The sequence below is a fragment of the Theobroma cacao genome, chromosome 4, assembly GCF_053813885.1.
Source record: "Theobroma cacao isolate CCN51 chromosome 4, ASM5381388v1, whole genome shotgun sequence".
NCBI lineage: Eukaryota > Viridiplantae > Streptophyta > Magnoliopsida > Malvales > Malvaceae > Theobroma > Theobroma cacao.
Window position 1 is genome coordinate 28,314,035 of NC_142642.1, and position 12,929 is coordinate 28,326,963.

Below are 12,929 nucleotides of genomic sequence, written 5' to 3' on the forward strand. Positions count from 1 at the left end.
TTTGTTGTCCTACTGTATGCTCTTATCTTTCATTTTGCTAGAGTCGAATGAATGATTATGCAAATTAAACTCAAAATTTACAAAATGAAGAAATAATTTCTCAAAAGAGAGAACTATATATTTCTTGATTATTGTTTTGCTTAACATTCAAGTCGGGTGGCAGTGTAGTTAATTGGAAAGAACAGAACTGAGGTCTTAACTGAGAAAAGGAAAAAGCCAAAAGAAAAAAAATTCATGTTAACAAGAAGTCACTACAAAAAAGTTTTGAAGTGTAGTTGAATCCCACGTACGAGTATTTCATTAGAACTAATTTTATTATTAAATTTATTTTAAATTGTATTTAAAATTTAATATAAAATATTTGATTTAATAATAAATATTGGTATACACTTCGGATCTCACTTTGGCCATCAAAATAAATTTTTAATTTATAGTCACAGAAGTTTGTGTTTTTATTTTACTAGGAATTGTTTGATTTAGCAAAACATGGCATTTAAGTCTTGACAAGGTAGGTACAGTTGAGAAGGTACACTTGTATGTAGGGGCATTAGCTAATTTTTGTTGGGGACCAAGCGTAGAAGAATGATAGTGAAAAATTTTTAAAATTAATATAATAAATTTAATCAACAATCAAAAGATTGATAATAGAAATATAAGATTATAATGTGAAAAACATAAATAATTAAATATGGTATATAAGATTAATAATTTCTTCTTATATAATTAAAATTATTTAAAAATTAGATAATTTTATTTTAATTAAATATAAAATATAAAGTACGTTAAAAAATATATGCAAGTTAATTTTCTCTTACATAATTAGGATTAATAAAAAAAAAATAATGTATTGATGAAATTTTAAGTAACAATGTAATACTATAACTGAAATTTGAGAACTACATAATAATTTATTAATTTTTACAGATTAAAATCATGAAAAATAAAACTATGAATATAAAAAAGAACATGATAAGTAGAAAATAGATACCACATATGACATAACAAAAAAGAAAAAAAATATAGTGGATGATTTGTAGAAATTTGAGAAAGAAAATCTATAAAAACTTAAAACAAATGAATAAATAGAATAAAAATTAAAAAAATAATAATAATTGAAAGAAAAAAATAAAAAAAATAAAAATTAAGTGAAACATATGAAATTATTTTATTATTTTTTATTTATATTAATTATTAAATAAAAAATTATTGTGAGAGGATCATTTGGAGAATATATAAAAAATTTTTAAAATTTTAGAGAGACCATACCCCGTCACTTAAGGAGGCTCCGCCCCTGCTTGTATGGTCTGGTTCCCTAGTTTATCTGCTATTGACTATGGGGTGAATGAAAATGTGAGAAAGGGTGGGTCTTAAGGAGGTGGGACATAGTCGGAAATTGAAACATAGATTGAATTGGGCTAAGGCCCCGTTGCCTCTTCAAGAACTTTGCTTTGCTCTGATTTGTGGATAAAGTCCATTATTGGCTTTAAGAATGCGGTAAAGATGGTTTGAGGGCTTATTGGCTTTGGGTCCATATCACTTGGTTTTAAGCACGTCACTGCGGATGTGACATCAATTCTTGTGGTTCGCATGGATTCAAAGACCCTGGATTACACGTGCAAAACAAAGTGAGGGTTGCTAGCACGGACTTCGGTTAACCTCCCTCTAAATGGCATTTCCAATCTCAAATCATTTCGGATTGTAAGTTGAATGGACCTAGATGAATTTTTTTTCCCTTTTCGACAGAAAACTTGCTTTTATGAAACATCTTTCGTGTTCTAAGCGTATTTGCAACAATCATATAATAATTTCTTTATTCTCGTTTAATTACACGTTTTAAAACCTTTAAGAACAAGAGAAGTTTTATGTTTTGTTTTGTTTTTTAATTTACAGAAAAATTGACTTCCTTGGTTGGAAAAAATTTTGTAGGTAAGTTTATTATATAAAGATAGAGAGATATGATATCTCTCTGTATCTTAATTATTACATAAATAATCTTGATTTAAATTTAAATAAATTAAATTTGAATTTATTATATCTTATTTCAATTATTAGAATAATAATTTAATAAATATATTTTCTATTTGCTTAATTAAAAAATATCATAACAATATCTAAAATTAGTTTAATTAAATATTTGTTAATTATTCATAAATAATTAACATAATTGCATGCCATGTGAACAAATCATATCTAAATCCAACATCTCCCACTTGCGCACATTGACATCAACGTGTACAACTCTCAATCTAACTCATCCTCCATCCATTGTTATAGAGAGAAAATAGAATGTGTGACCAACAAGAAAAGGTGCCAGTGAGCTATGAGATACTAAGTTACCATTTTACTAACGTAGCTCAAGTTCTCGTTATACACCAAATCATCTTAATCATATAAGATTTTGCATTTTTGATTCCTTATACACGTAAAAGTTATGTAGAATCTCTTTATACATCTAACTCATGCTTATATCAAACAACTAATGTTTTATAACTGCTTGAGTAATGCGTTACAGATCACGAATGTGTGTTATTCAATACCTTTTCCTTGGATACTCATGCGCCAATTCATTATGATCTAATTGCTTTTAGAGCCATGTTCCGTTAGATCACATGCTAAAGTAGCAACACCAAATCTCAACTTCATATCATAGATCCAAGTCTAAAAAGGTATGGGATTTAGACTACGTAAGTCCTTAGGGCTCACATAGTGATAAAGTAAGGATTTAAGGATTTATTCAATTAATCTTTTCCATTAGTTGACTAATAGCACATACAATATGAAATGTATGCTATGGTAGATCTTCCACTTAGTATTTGATATGTTAAAAACCACGATACAAATCTCAGCCTAATCCTTACAAAATGTATTAACTTGAATCCCCTAAGATTCAAATTTGGTTCTTACTAACTTCATGGAGTATGGGTAATCTCCATGCTTGACTCCTATGAGTCTCATCTTGACTTTAAGTCAAGGTTACATTACTAACATCGTTGTTCACAACTCATGTGACAAGGAGATTAGAAATCGCTTGGTACCTTGTGATCGTTTAAGTCTCATCCCACACACTATCACAATGTTGAGGTGATTATCTTATGTGAAAGGGATAATCTATAAAGCCAGGAGACATTCTCATATATGCGTTTTAATCAATTAACAACAATTGGTCTAATAAGTCAACATAAACTTAATTTATTAATTATTCAAAAAATAATAATTTAATAATATCGAATATGTAGTAACCCCAAACCCCTATTATGTTTCTAAAAAGCATTTCTAGCAATAAGTTTAGTAAATGGGTCAAATAACATATTAGTTATGGAAATATACTTCAATACAACAAGACCTTATGCAAAGATGTCACAAATGCAGTGATAATGAGTATCAACATGTTTGGTTTTCCATGGTATTTAGATCCTTTGTATAAACTATGACAATTTTGTTATCACAATAAAATAGCTTCATGAACATGCTCAATAAAGTTCAAGCTTTACAAAAATCTCCTTAACCAAACTATCTCAACTACAACACAACATGATACGTACTCTGCTCTCATATTATAAAGAGTAGTATAGAATTGCTTTTGCTGCTCCAAGAGAGAGCTTCACTTTCAAGTATAAAAGTGTATCTTGAAGTGGACTTTCGCTCATCTTTATCATTGGTCTGATCAACATCATTATATCCAACCAATTTAAACTTTCACCTTGATATCACAAAGCTAAATTAGTGGTTCCTCTTAAGTATCATAGTATCCTTTTGCCTACAACCCAATGGGTAATCTCGAGATTCATTTGGTACTTATTGACTATACTAACCTCAAAGCATATGTGAAATACCCCATACTTTGATATGGTGATAAATAAAGTTGATCGAATACAAATTGAGGTCAATTAAAACGTTTAAAAGTGATAAGAGACGAAAGGAGTAGTTTAGGATAAAATATTTCGCAAATGAGAAAATAACAATAAAATAATAATAATTTTATCGGGGGAGAATTTGTGAGATAAAAGGCGATTCAGAAGTCAAGTGAGGCATAATAAGGTATTTCAGGTACCAAGGAGACAAAATAAAATTCTTAGAATAAAATAATATTTTATTAATGAAATAATATTAAAATATTAACATTTAGCCGGATGTCGAAGTCAATCAAGAAGAAAGATCCTATAGTTGATCCAAGTGGGGGAGAAGATGACAAGCCCGACTCTATAAAAATATTTATCATGACATACATGTGATGGATAGCATGTTTGCATGCTAGGAGAGTCCCGAAAAATTTACAAAAGTCGGTATTGTACCTAGAGGTACAATAAAGTTGATTTAAGCCTCGAACTAGATCAAATAGAGAATTTACGATGAAATTAAGAATTTTAAAGTCCTAGAATGGTTTAATATGGTGATTTGGAGTTCGAGGATCAATTTGGAGTCAAACCGAAATTTTCGTTATCTAGGGGTAAAATGGTCATTTGCCACCTGGGGACAAAATGAGAATTTTAGAAAAGATTTTTTTGACCCCATTTGACTTATTGGAGTATAATTTGACTTATTGGAGTAAGATTTGAGGTTTAGAAGTGAAAAATTTTAATTTCGGTATAATTTGGAGTAAAAGGGTAAAATGGTAATTTTACCACCCCAAGGGCAAAATTGTAATTTTCCACCACCAGGACATTTTTTCAGCACATGGTCTTCCTTTATCCTCATTTGGACCATTGACTAATTGTGTGGTGGAGATAAAAAGGATTAAAATTTTTAAAATTTTAAAAACGGGCCAATGACATGATGCCACATGTCATGCCTTTATTAGTTTATTATTTTCCTTTTTAAAAGGCACAAAAATCAGCTCATCTTCCACCCCATGGCCGGCCAAACCAGCAAAAAGAGAGAGAAAATAAAAACAAAACCCTAGAGAGAGAAAATCAAAGAAAAAATGTGAATTTTCAAGGAAATTAAGTGAAAAAGGTGAGATTTTTTCTATTAAGCTTGAGTTTTCTTATTCCCAAGCATTTCTCTTTATTTTTCATGATTAAATTACATGTTTTCATGATGAATTCAATTATGAAAAAATGGGTTAGGAGAGAGAAACTTGTTAGATTAATTTGATTTTAAGTTATATTAGTGTTTTAAGTTAGTTTAGCATATTTAGAAACAAAACAACAAGAAAAGAACTTATTTTCTCCCACAATCATTAATGGCTGAATTTATCATGTGTTGAGTGAGGATAAATTTGATTTTCATTTTAGGAGAATTGGTTAAGAAATGATGAATTATGAGCCTAGAAAAATAATGAAAATTTTCGGAGCAAAAATACGATTTTTACCCACTAGGGGTATTTTCGTAATTTGCTATCGAGACTGATAAATTGAATCTCATTCACAGTCATGGAGGTAATTTAATTATAATTGGAGTGTAGAAAGTGAGAAGAGTTGATTTGGAGTTAAATTGGAGATAATAGGCCGAATTAGGTCAACACCGCATTTAAGCGGTAGTCGGATAAGTTGTATATCCTATCATGCATATATACTGAGCCTGAATTAATTTTATAATGGTCAAGCATTGATGTGATGAATTATGTATTGTACATTGTGGATAGGTGGTAAGCAAAATACACTGGTAAAAGTACAAAAATTGTGCTTGAAGACTGGGATTAGGAGTACATCGACTCCTAGAACTGGGAGTGAACTTGTTATCGTCTTAATTATCTAGAGTAGTTTTATACAACTGTGTGATTTTATGAAAAATGGGTTTAAATGGTAAATTGCTATGTTTTAAGAGAAATTGTGATTTTATAAAATGATTTTATAAATTTTCTGAAAAATTGAATATTGGTTTTGAAAATAGAGTAATTGGAGACTGTTTGCTTGTGTTGCAAATTTATGGTTTTGAATTGAATGGCTTATGACAATAAATGAGTATGAATGGCTAAACTGATTTTGATGTTAGAATTATTTATACTGTGTATTCAGCCTTGAGAGGCTAGGTTGCGATAAATTGCCATGTCATGCTAGAATGAATTTTATTGATTGGTGGATTATATATTAATTATTTACTGCAGAGGGGGTTCCGTGGACCAACCTATTAGAGGGGCACGGTAAACTCCATTATATTATTACCTCGAACAGAGAGGCGCGTAGGGTATCTCCTGGGGTAAAGCTTAGGGTTCACTTCACGCCAAACCACCACGTGAAGGGGAACTCAACCAACGCCAAGGAACGGCTGTATTTTTCTCAAACTAAAAATATATTCTAAGTGTATACAAAATTTTAACAGCCTTGGCGGACTCGGTTGGATGCCCTGCGCAAGGTATCACCGAGTATGAGTTTTGGCACGAGCCAAAGTTTTAAGAAATTCATAAGCCAAGTTGATTACTCGATTTATATGGATTGATTTTATTTGGTTGAAATGAACTGAAAGGTAATGAATTACAGTATGATGACTTATTTTAATTGTCTCAATTTACTCGACTTTAGATAGTTTAGATGGTATCTGTTTACTCACTGGGATTTTATAATCTCACCACCCTCATTTCCTCACATTTCAGGCTCGAAAAATTCCATAGTTAGCTGACTTTGACAAGGACCTTCATTTGGACTCGAATCGGTAAAAGCTGTAGGTTTCCAGCTTCCGATGCATTTTGGATAGATGTGGGCCCATGTGTCACTGTAAAAGAAATTTTATGCTTTGGTTATTTGCTTTATAGTATATATGAATATAATTATCTTTTACGCTATAAGAATTATGTACCGATAGTTTTATGAAATTATTTTACAAGAAAATAGTTTATTTTATTGAATATTTTTATTATATTCAAATGGTCAAATTTTCACTTCAAATGAACGTTTTAGATACTTAATTTTTTTTAAATCATTAAATATATATTTTCGGCTTACCTACTACATTTTTAGCAAGTTTCGAGGTTTTCGACAAAAATGACGAAAATGCCCTTGTGAGTCAAAAAAATAATGTTATGTTATGATTTGAAAATGATTTGTAATCTTTCGTATTTTGATTATTTGATAACTATTGCTCATCGGGGAAGTGCGAAAGCTGATACGAAAGCCTTGCGAGGTTTCGATCGACATTCGGGGTGAAGAATGTTTGTCGAGGCTTCGCGGCGGTTATCACGGGCTCGATGGGGAGTTCCGGGTCGTGACAATATGTCTTGTCGAGTACACATCACAATGTATATCAAACTTCCAATAGCATTTCCATATAGTACTTTTGCCATTTGTTTCTTTCCTTCTTCAATTTTGGGACATTGTTCCGTGTTGAGATATAGGCTTTTCTCCATTATAGTGTCTATAGGCTTGGAGTTCTACATACCGAATGGTTTTAAGATCCTTTAAATGCAATTTTCTTGAGATAAACTAAAAGCTACTTAGAACGGTTTCTTGAGATCTCAACCCTAAGAATGTATTTAGCTTGTCCGATGTCCTTCATCTCGAAAAGGACACACTACCAAAAAACAAGGCATTATCAATGGAAATTTTTGTTGGTAATAGTTAAGATTCCATCAGTATGTGACAATATTGACAAAAAAATTTGTCAGGATTCGGTCGAAAATATCCTAGTCGTTTATAGGAAATCCATCAATGACGAAATATTCTGTGGGTAAATTACCAATGGAATATTCTATCGGTAATGGATCCGATCCATTGGTCGATTTGTAGTCGATAATGGAAGAATTTCGTCGATAAATTATGTTTTTCTCAAATTAAAATTTAGATTAACAGTATAATCTTTGACTTTAATATTAGTGAAGTGGTTTGCAAAAGTTAAAGTTATAGCTTCCTACAATGGCTAGAGAGATCATGGAAGCCTTAATTTTACGGCTAGAAAATCTTATTTTTTCAAGATAATTCTAAAGAATGCTATTGATTATGTAAAATTGGTGAGTGATCTTTTCTCAATTATAAACCATAATTTTGATTATGATTTTAAAGTTTGTTGTATGCCAAGAATACATTTCATATAGCAAACTTTAAAATCAGATTCAAAATTATGGTTGCTAATTCAAAAAAGACTATTCACCAGTTTTCCATAAGCATTCTTGAAAATTAACTTGAAAAAATGAGGTTTTTGGATGTAAAGTTGATGAGGCTGCTATGATGATCATTTCCCCGGCCACTATAGAAAGCCATAGCTTTTACAGACCACCATTTCTCCAATATTAAAATCAAAGCTTAGATTTTTTTTTTGAAAGGAAAGTCATTTTATTTCCATAAAAAGGACGAGCACAGAAGACACCCACAATTCTACAACCCAGCAAGCATGTTGAAACAAAAACTTGTTGAATGCCCTTCGCAAACTTAAGACCATGTCATGCATTTGTAGCTTTATCCCTCTCCCCGATTTTCCCTTCTTTACCAAAACGAAGGCCACTCTCAATCTTACAAGTGACCTCATCAGCCATAACCTTCATTTAATTATGCATCATATTTACTCTTTTAATTAATTTCTTATGTACTTAATTATATAATAACATGTTCCATTACTTAGTTAAATAAATTATTTTATTAACTCATTAAACCCTTAATTATTTTAAATATTTAATTCATTGCTAGATAACAAATTAAAACACGTTTTCATTAATTTGATTAGTCAAATTCTTTTTATTACCCTAATACAACCTTAATTAAATTAACTAATTTTTATTTAATATAAATTTAATCATCAAATTAATTGCTCAATTATCCTCAACCTTACTTAAGTTAAATAATTTTAAATTTTTCTAAATTTACTAATTTAATTTTTTGATTAATTACTAATACATGATTATTTTCATTTACTTAAATTATTTAATTAATTCCCCAAGCCCTAAACCCTAATTTAAATAAAATATATTATTATGCATCATATTTCTCATTTAATTAATTTCTTATTTACTTAATTATATAATAGCACATTCCACTAGTTAGTTAACTAAATTATCTAATTAACTCATTAAATCCTTAATTACTTTAAATATTTAATTTATTGCTAGATAACAAATTAAAACATTTTTTCATTAATTTGATTAGTCAAATTCTTTAATTACCCTTATACAACCTTAATTAAATTAACTAATTTTAAACTAATCTAAATTTAATCATTCTATTAATTGCTTAATTACCCTAAACGTTACTTAAGTTAAATAATTTTAAAATTTTCTAAATTTATTAATTTAATTTATTGTTTAATTACTAATACATGATTATTTTTATTTACTTAAATTATTTAATTAATTCTCTAAACCTTAATTTAAATGAAATATAATATTATGCATCACATTACTCAGTTAATTAATTTCTTATTTACTTATATAATAACGTATTCCATTACTTAATTAACTGAATTATTTAATTCACTCAGTAAACCCTTAATTAGTTAAAATATTTAATTCATTGCTAAATAGCTGATTAAGACATTTTTTCATTAATTTGGTTTGTAAAATTCTTTAATTACCCTAATACAACATTAATTAATTTAACTAATTTTAAATTAATTTACATTTACTCGTTTAATTAATTGCTTAATTATCCTAACCCTTAATTAAGTTAAATAATTTTTCTTATACAATCTAGATGATCTATTTCATCTTCCTTGAAAGTTGAAACAACACAAGTTCATCAAGTTTCCATTTTCTAGTTTCCACATTGCTAATATTAATAGTGATAGCAATTGTTTGCAAAGCAAATCCCAATTAACAGCACAATATCCCAATTGTTTGCAGTTAATTAACAACACATTTTTAAAATAAACAACCTAACAATTAACAGTGTCAATTAACAGCAGGGTTTAACAGCATATTGTTTCCATTTTCCAATTTCCATTTTTCACAAATTATAAACAAAGGAATTAAACCCCCCTTAGTATGGCACATAAAAGGTAGAGCAGGGCCTGCAAAATTTTTTTTTGCAAGGCATCAATTCATTGATAAAGAAAACTATACAATGACGACAAGGGAACCAAAAAACCTTGTCAAGCAAACAAGGGTGAGATCTGTAAGCACCAAAAACAGCCCCTGACCTATACACAAACAGATTAGCAAAAAGGAAAGGACCTCTAAACTCTTGATACTGAGACCAAAAATTAGTACAAGGGGAGTACAAAAATAAAAAAGTCCATCTGTGGTTCAAGCAAAAGCATGTAGAGCACAGCAGATTTCAAAGAGGAAACACTATTACACATACAAAGTGCAAAGATAAGCACTAGAAGGCAATTAAATATTGCACATACAATATTCATCAAACCCATAAAGATTTAACACAAATACAAGCTTATCTCAAAACTCCAAGCATAAAAAATAACCCAAAAGAATTTAATAAAGAAAAAAACAAACAGAAACAGGTAGGTGCATAACAAACAAGTAGAAAAGATCAAGAAAACCCCCAAAGCAGCAATGCCACAGCAACACTGCCTTTGTCCCTCAACACATTCCTCGGTGCTGCCATTGTCACAACACTGACAAAGACAAAACGGCAAAAGTTAGACAAAACCCACAATAATAATAATAATAATAATTTGTATGGAAAATTTGTGGAATCAATTAAAGAATCATTGTAATGGCATTTTATGTGAGATTAGAAGCTTTTGAGAGGGGGATTTAAAACCGTAATTTTGAAGAAATTGAAATTGAGGGAGTAGAGAAAAGGGAGAAGAGAGAAGGTACCGGGCAGCCCCTCAACGATGGGAGAATGAGGAATTAACCACCACAGGGGCTAGGTCAGTCACCGGTGTGGGTTCGGTGCAGAGGGGGCCATTGGGGTGGGGTAGGAGGCAAGGGAGGCCAAGAGACAGAGAGTTGAGGGAGAAGAAAGTTTAAGGTTAAAGGGAAAAAAGGGGAAAATTGTTGTCAATTTTTATCACGTAAGTGCACATATCGTAACAAGTAATATAAAAGAAAGTAGAGTGTTGAATTTCATAGATAATTGTTTCAACTATTGTTAACTACTAAAATTGATACAATCTAATTTTATTCAAATAATTAAATTAAAATAATTAATTAAAATTAAAGCTAAAACTAAATAACAACTAAATTAATTTAAAAACTAATTGACAAAACTTGACTAGAAGAATTCAATTAATAAAAGCCTAGAATTACAATATCCCTTAACACTTCATTTGAATCTTGTTTCTCTCTCTAAACTTACTTTAATGGATTGAGTTGCTATTCTAGAGTCCAAAGTTATTTATGTCTCTATCGAGATTCTTATAAAAAAATTTCTCTCAATTAATTTACTATATATCTATGTAAATTAAATTAAAAAAGGACTCATTAAGTTCAAACTCTAATATTGGCTACATATGACATATAAGTATATGTCTATCTTATATGTAAATCAAATCAATCATCCCATGTAATTGATATTGAACATATGTCATTCCATTCATGGCTTACATTAAATTCCCTTTGTCAAGTTGCATTTAGGTTTCTAAATCAATCTAATTGATGATTAAGCAATTAGAAGTATTAAACATAGAATTGGAATAAACAACTCATATTTCATAGAAAATAAGCAAAAGAGAGATAAAAAATTCAAAGTACACGTTGAGTTTAATTGAAATCCTAGATAAAGAAAATTAGTTCATGCTAAAAATATAAACATAATCTAAAGAAATTGAACCACTGTAACAATTCAAGAAAAACTAAGAATAAAAAAAGAAGAACAAAAAACTAAAGATTTGTTAGCTTTTAAATCTTCAATCTTGCACAATCTTTCTTGCTTTCTTGGTTGTTTTATGGCTGTTTTTCTTTAAGGAAAACCTAATAAAAACCTTTCTTTTGATTGCTTCAAAGTTACCTTTTTATAGCTTTGAAAAAGACCTAATTTTTCCAAAATTTAGAAAAAAAAACCCTAAATATTGAAATCAAGTGCCGCGGCCTTGCTCTTTGGGGCGTTGTGGTGTCATAGACTTGCTACAATGTATGGTGCTGTTTTTCTTCTAGGGCACTGCAACCTTACTTCACTAGCTCTGTGGCACTGTGCTCCTTGGTTTTTGTATGGGGCTTTGGGCATCAAGGGTGCAACAGCCTCTCTTTCTCCAAGGACACGACCTTCATTTTCCATTGCTGCCTTGTGCAAAACTGATGTACTCCACCTTCTTACGATGCAATTTTCATCTTGTTTTTATTCGAACTGGGTAAAGTGGTAAACACTAAAGTTGTATCCCTGTTTATTAGCTTTCCAATGGCTCAAGAATAACATCAATTGGACTTTCAGATTGAAACATATGCTTAAAATACTGCAGCATGTATGAACGAAGCTATCACCATACTTGCACGGATTATCATCAAATAAGGTATTTTCATCAAATTTTCTACAACAGCAATCAAATAGATCAGCAATAACTAAACTTAAAGTAATTTAAAGTAATTTAACATAAAATTAAACTAAAATAACTTAAACTGAACTAATTAACATGCAATTGAACTTAACTAAGAAAAGTAATTAAAATACTTACCTCTACACCTAAAATCTCAATGACTAAGCTATCTAAGCACCCAAAATGTGATCAAATAACTCTATATAATAAAGTTATAAAAAATAAAGGGGTTGGAGATATTAATTTAATATTACTGACAGAATCACCAACGATAATTCCGTTAATGATTCCATTGGTATATTTATTAATCATTCCAATCGTCTTCGTCAATGATTCTGTCTATATAGTTATTAATCATTCCAATTGTCTCCGTTGGTGATTCCATTGATGACATAACCACATTGCCGACCAAATAATTTGTTTGTAGTTTGGTCGATAACTTTCATCGGTAATGTCGTCACCGACGAAAATATTTAGTCGATAAACTTGGTGCCATCTTGCAATATTACGTGTCATTGTATTGTCGACGAAATCTATTCCGTCGGTGTTCCATCAGTAATACTTAGCACATAACTCCGTCGATATTCTGTCGGCTTTCCGTTAGTAATTACCGACAGATATTATCGATCTAT

General features: G+C 30.1%; 1 long non-coding RNA gene across 1 annotated transcript; it reads right to left on the reverse strand.

Annotated features, from left to right (window-relative positions):
* Positions 1–9,845: 9,845 nt before the first annotated feature.
* LOC108661680 (uncharacterized) lies at positions 9,846–10,821 on the reverse strand. Its single transcript, XR_001927453.2, has 2 exons — positions 10,643–10,821; positions 9,846–10,434 (listed from the first exon to the last, which is right to left on the reverse strand). It is a non-coding gene; the product is annotated as an uncharacterized LOC108661680 (long non-coding RNA).
* Between the last annotated feature and the right edge of the window lie 2,108 nt (positions 10,822–12,929).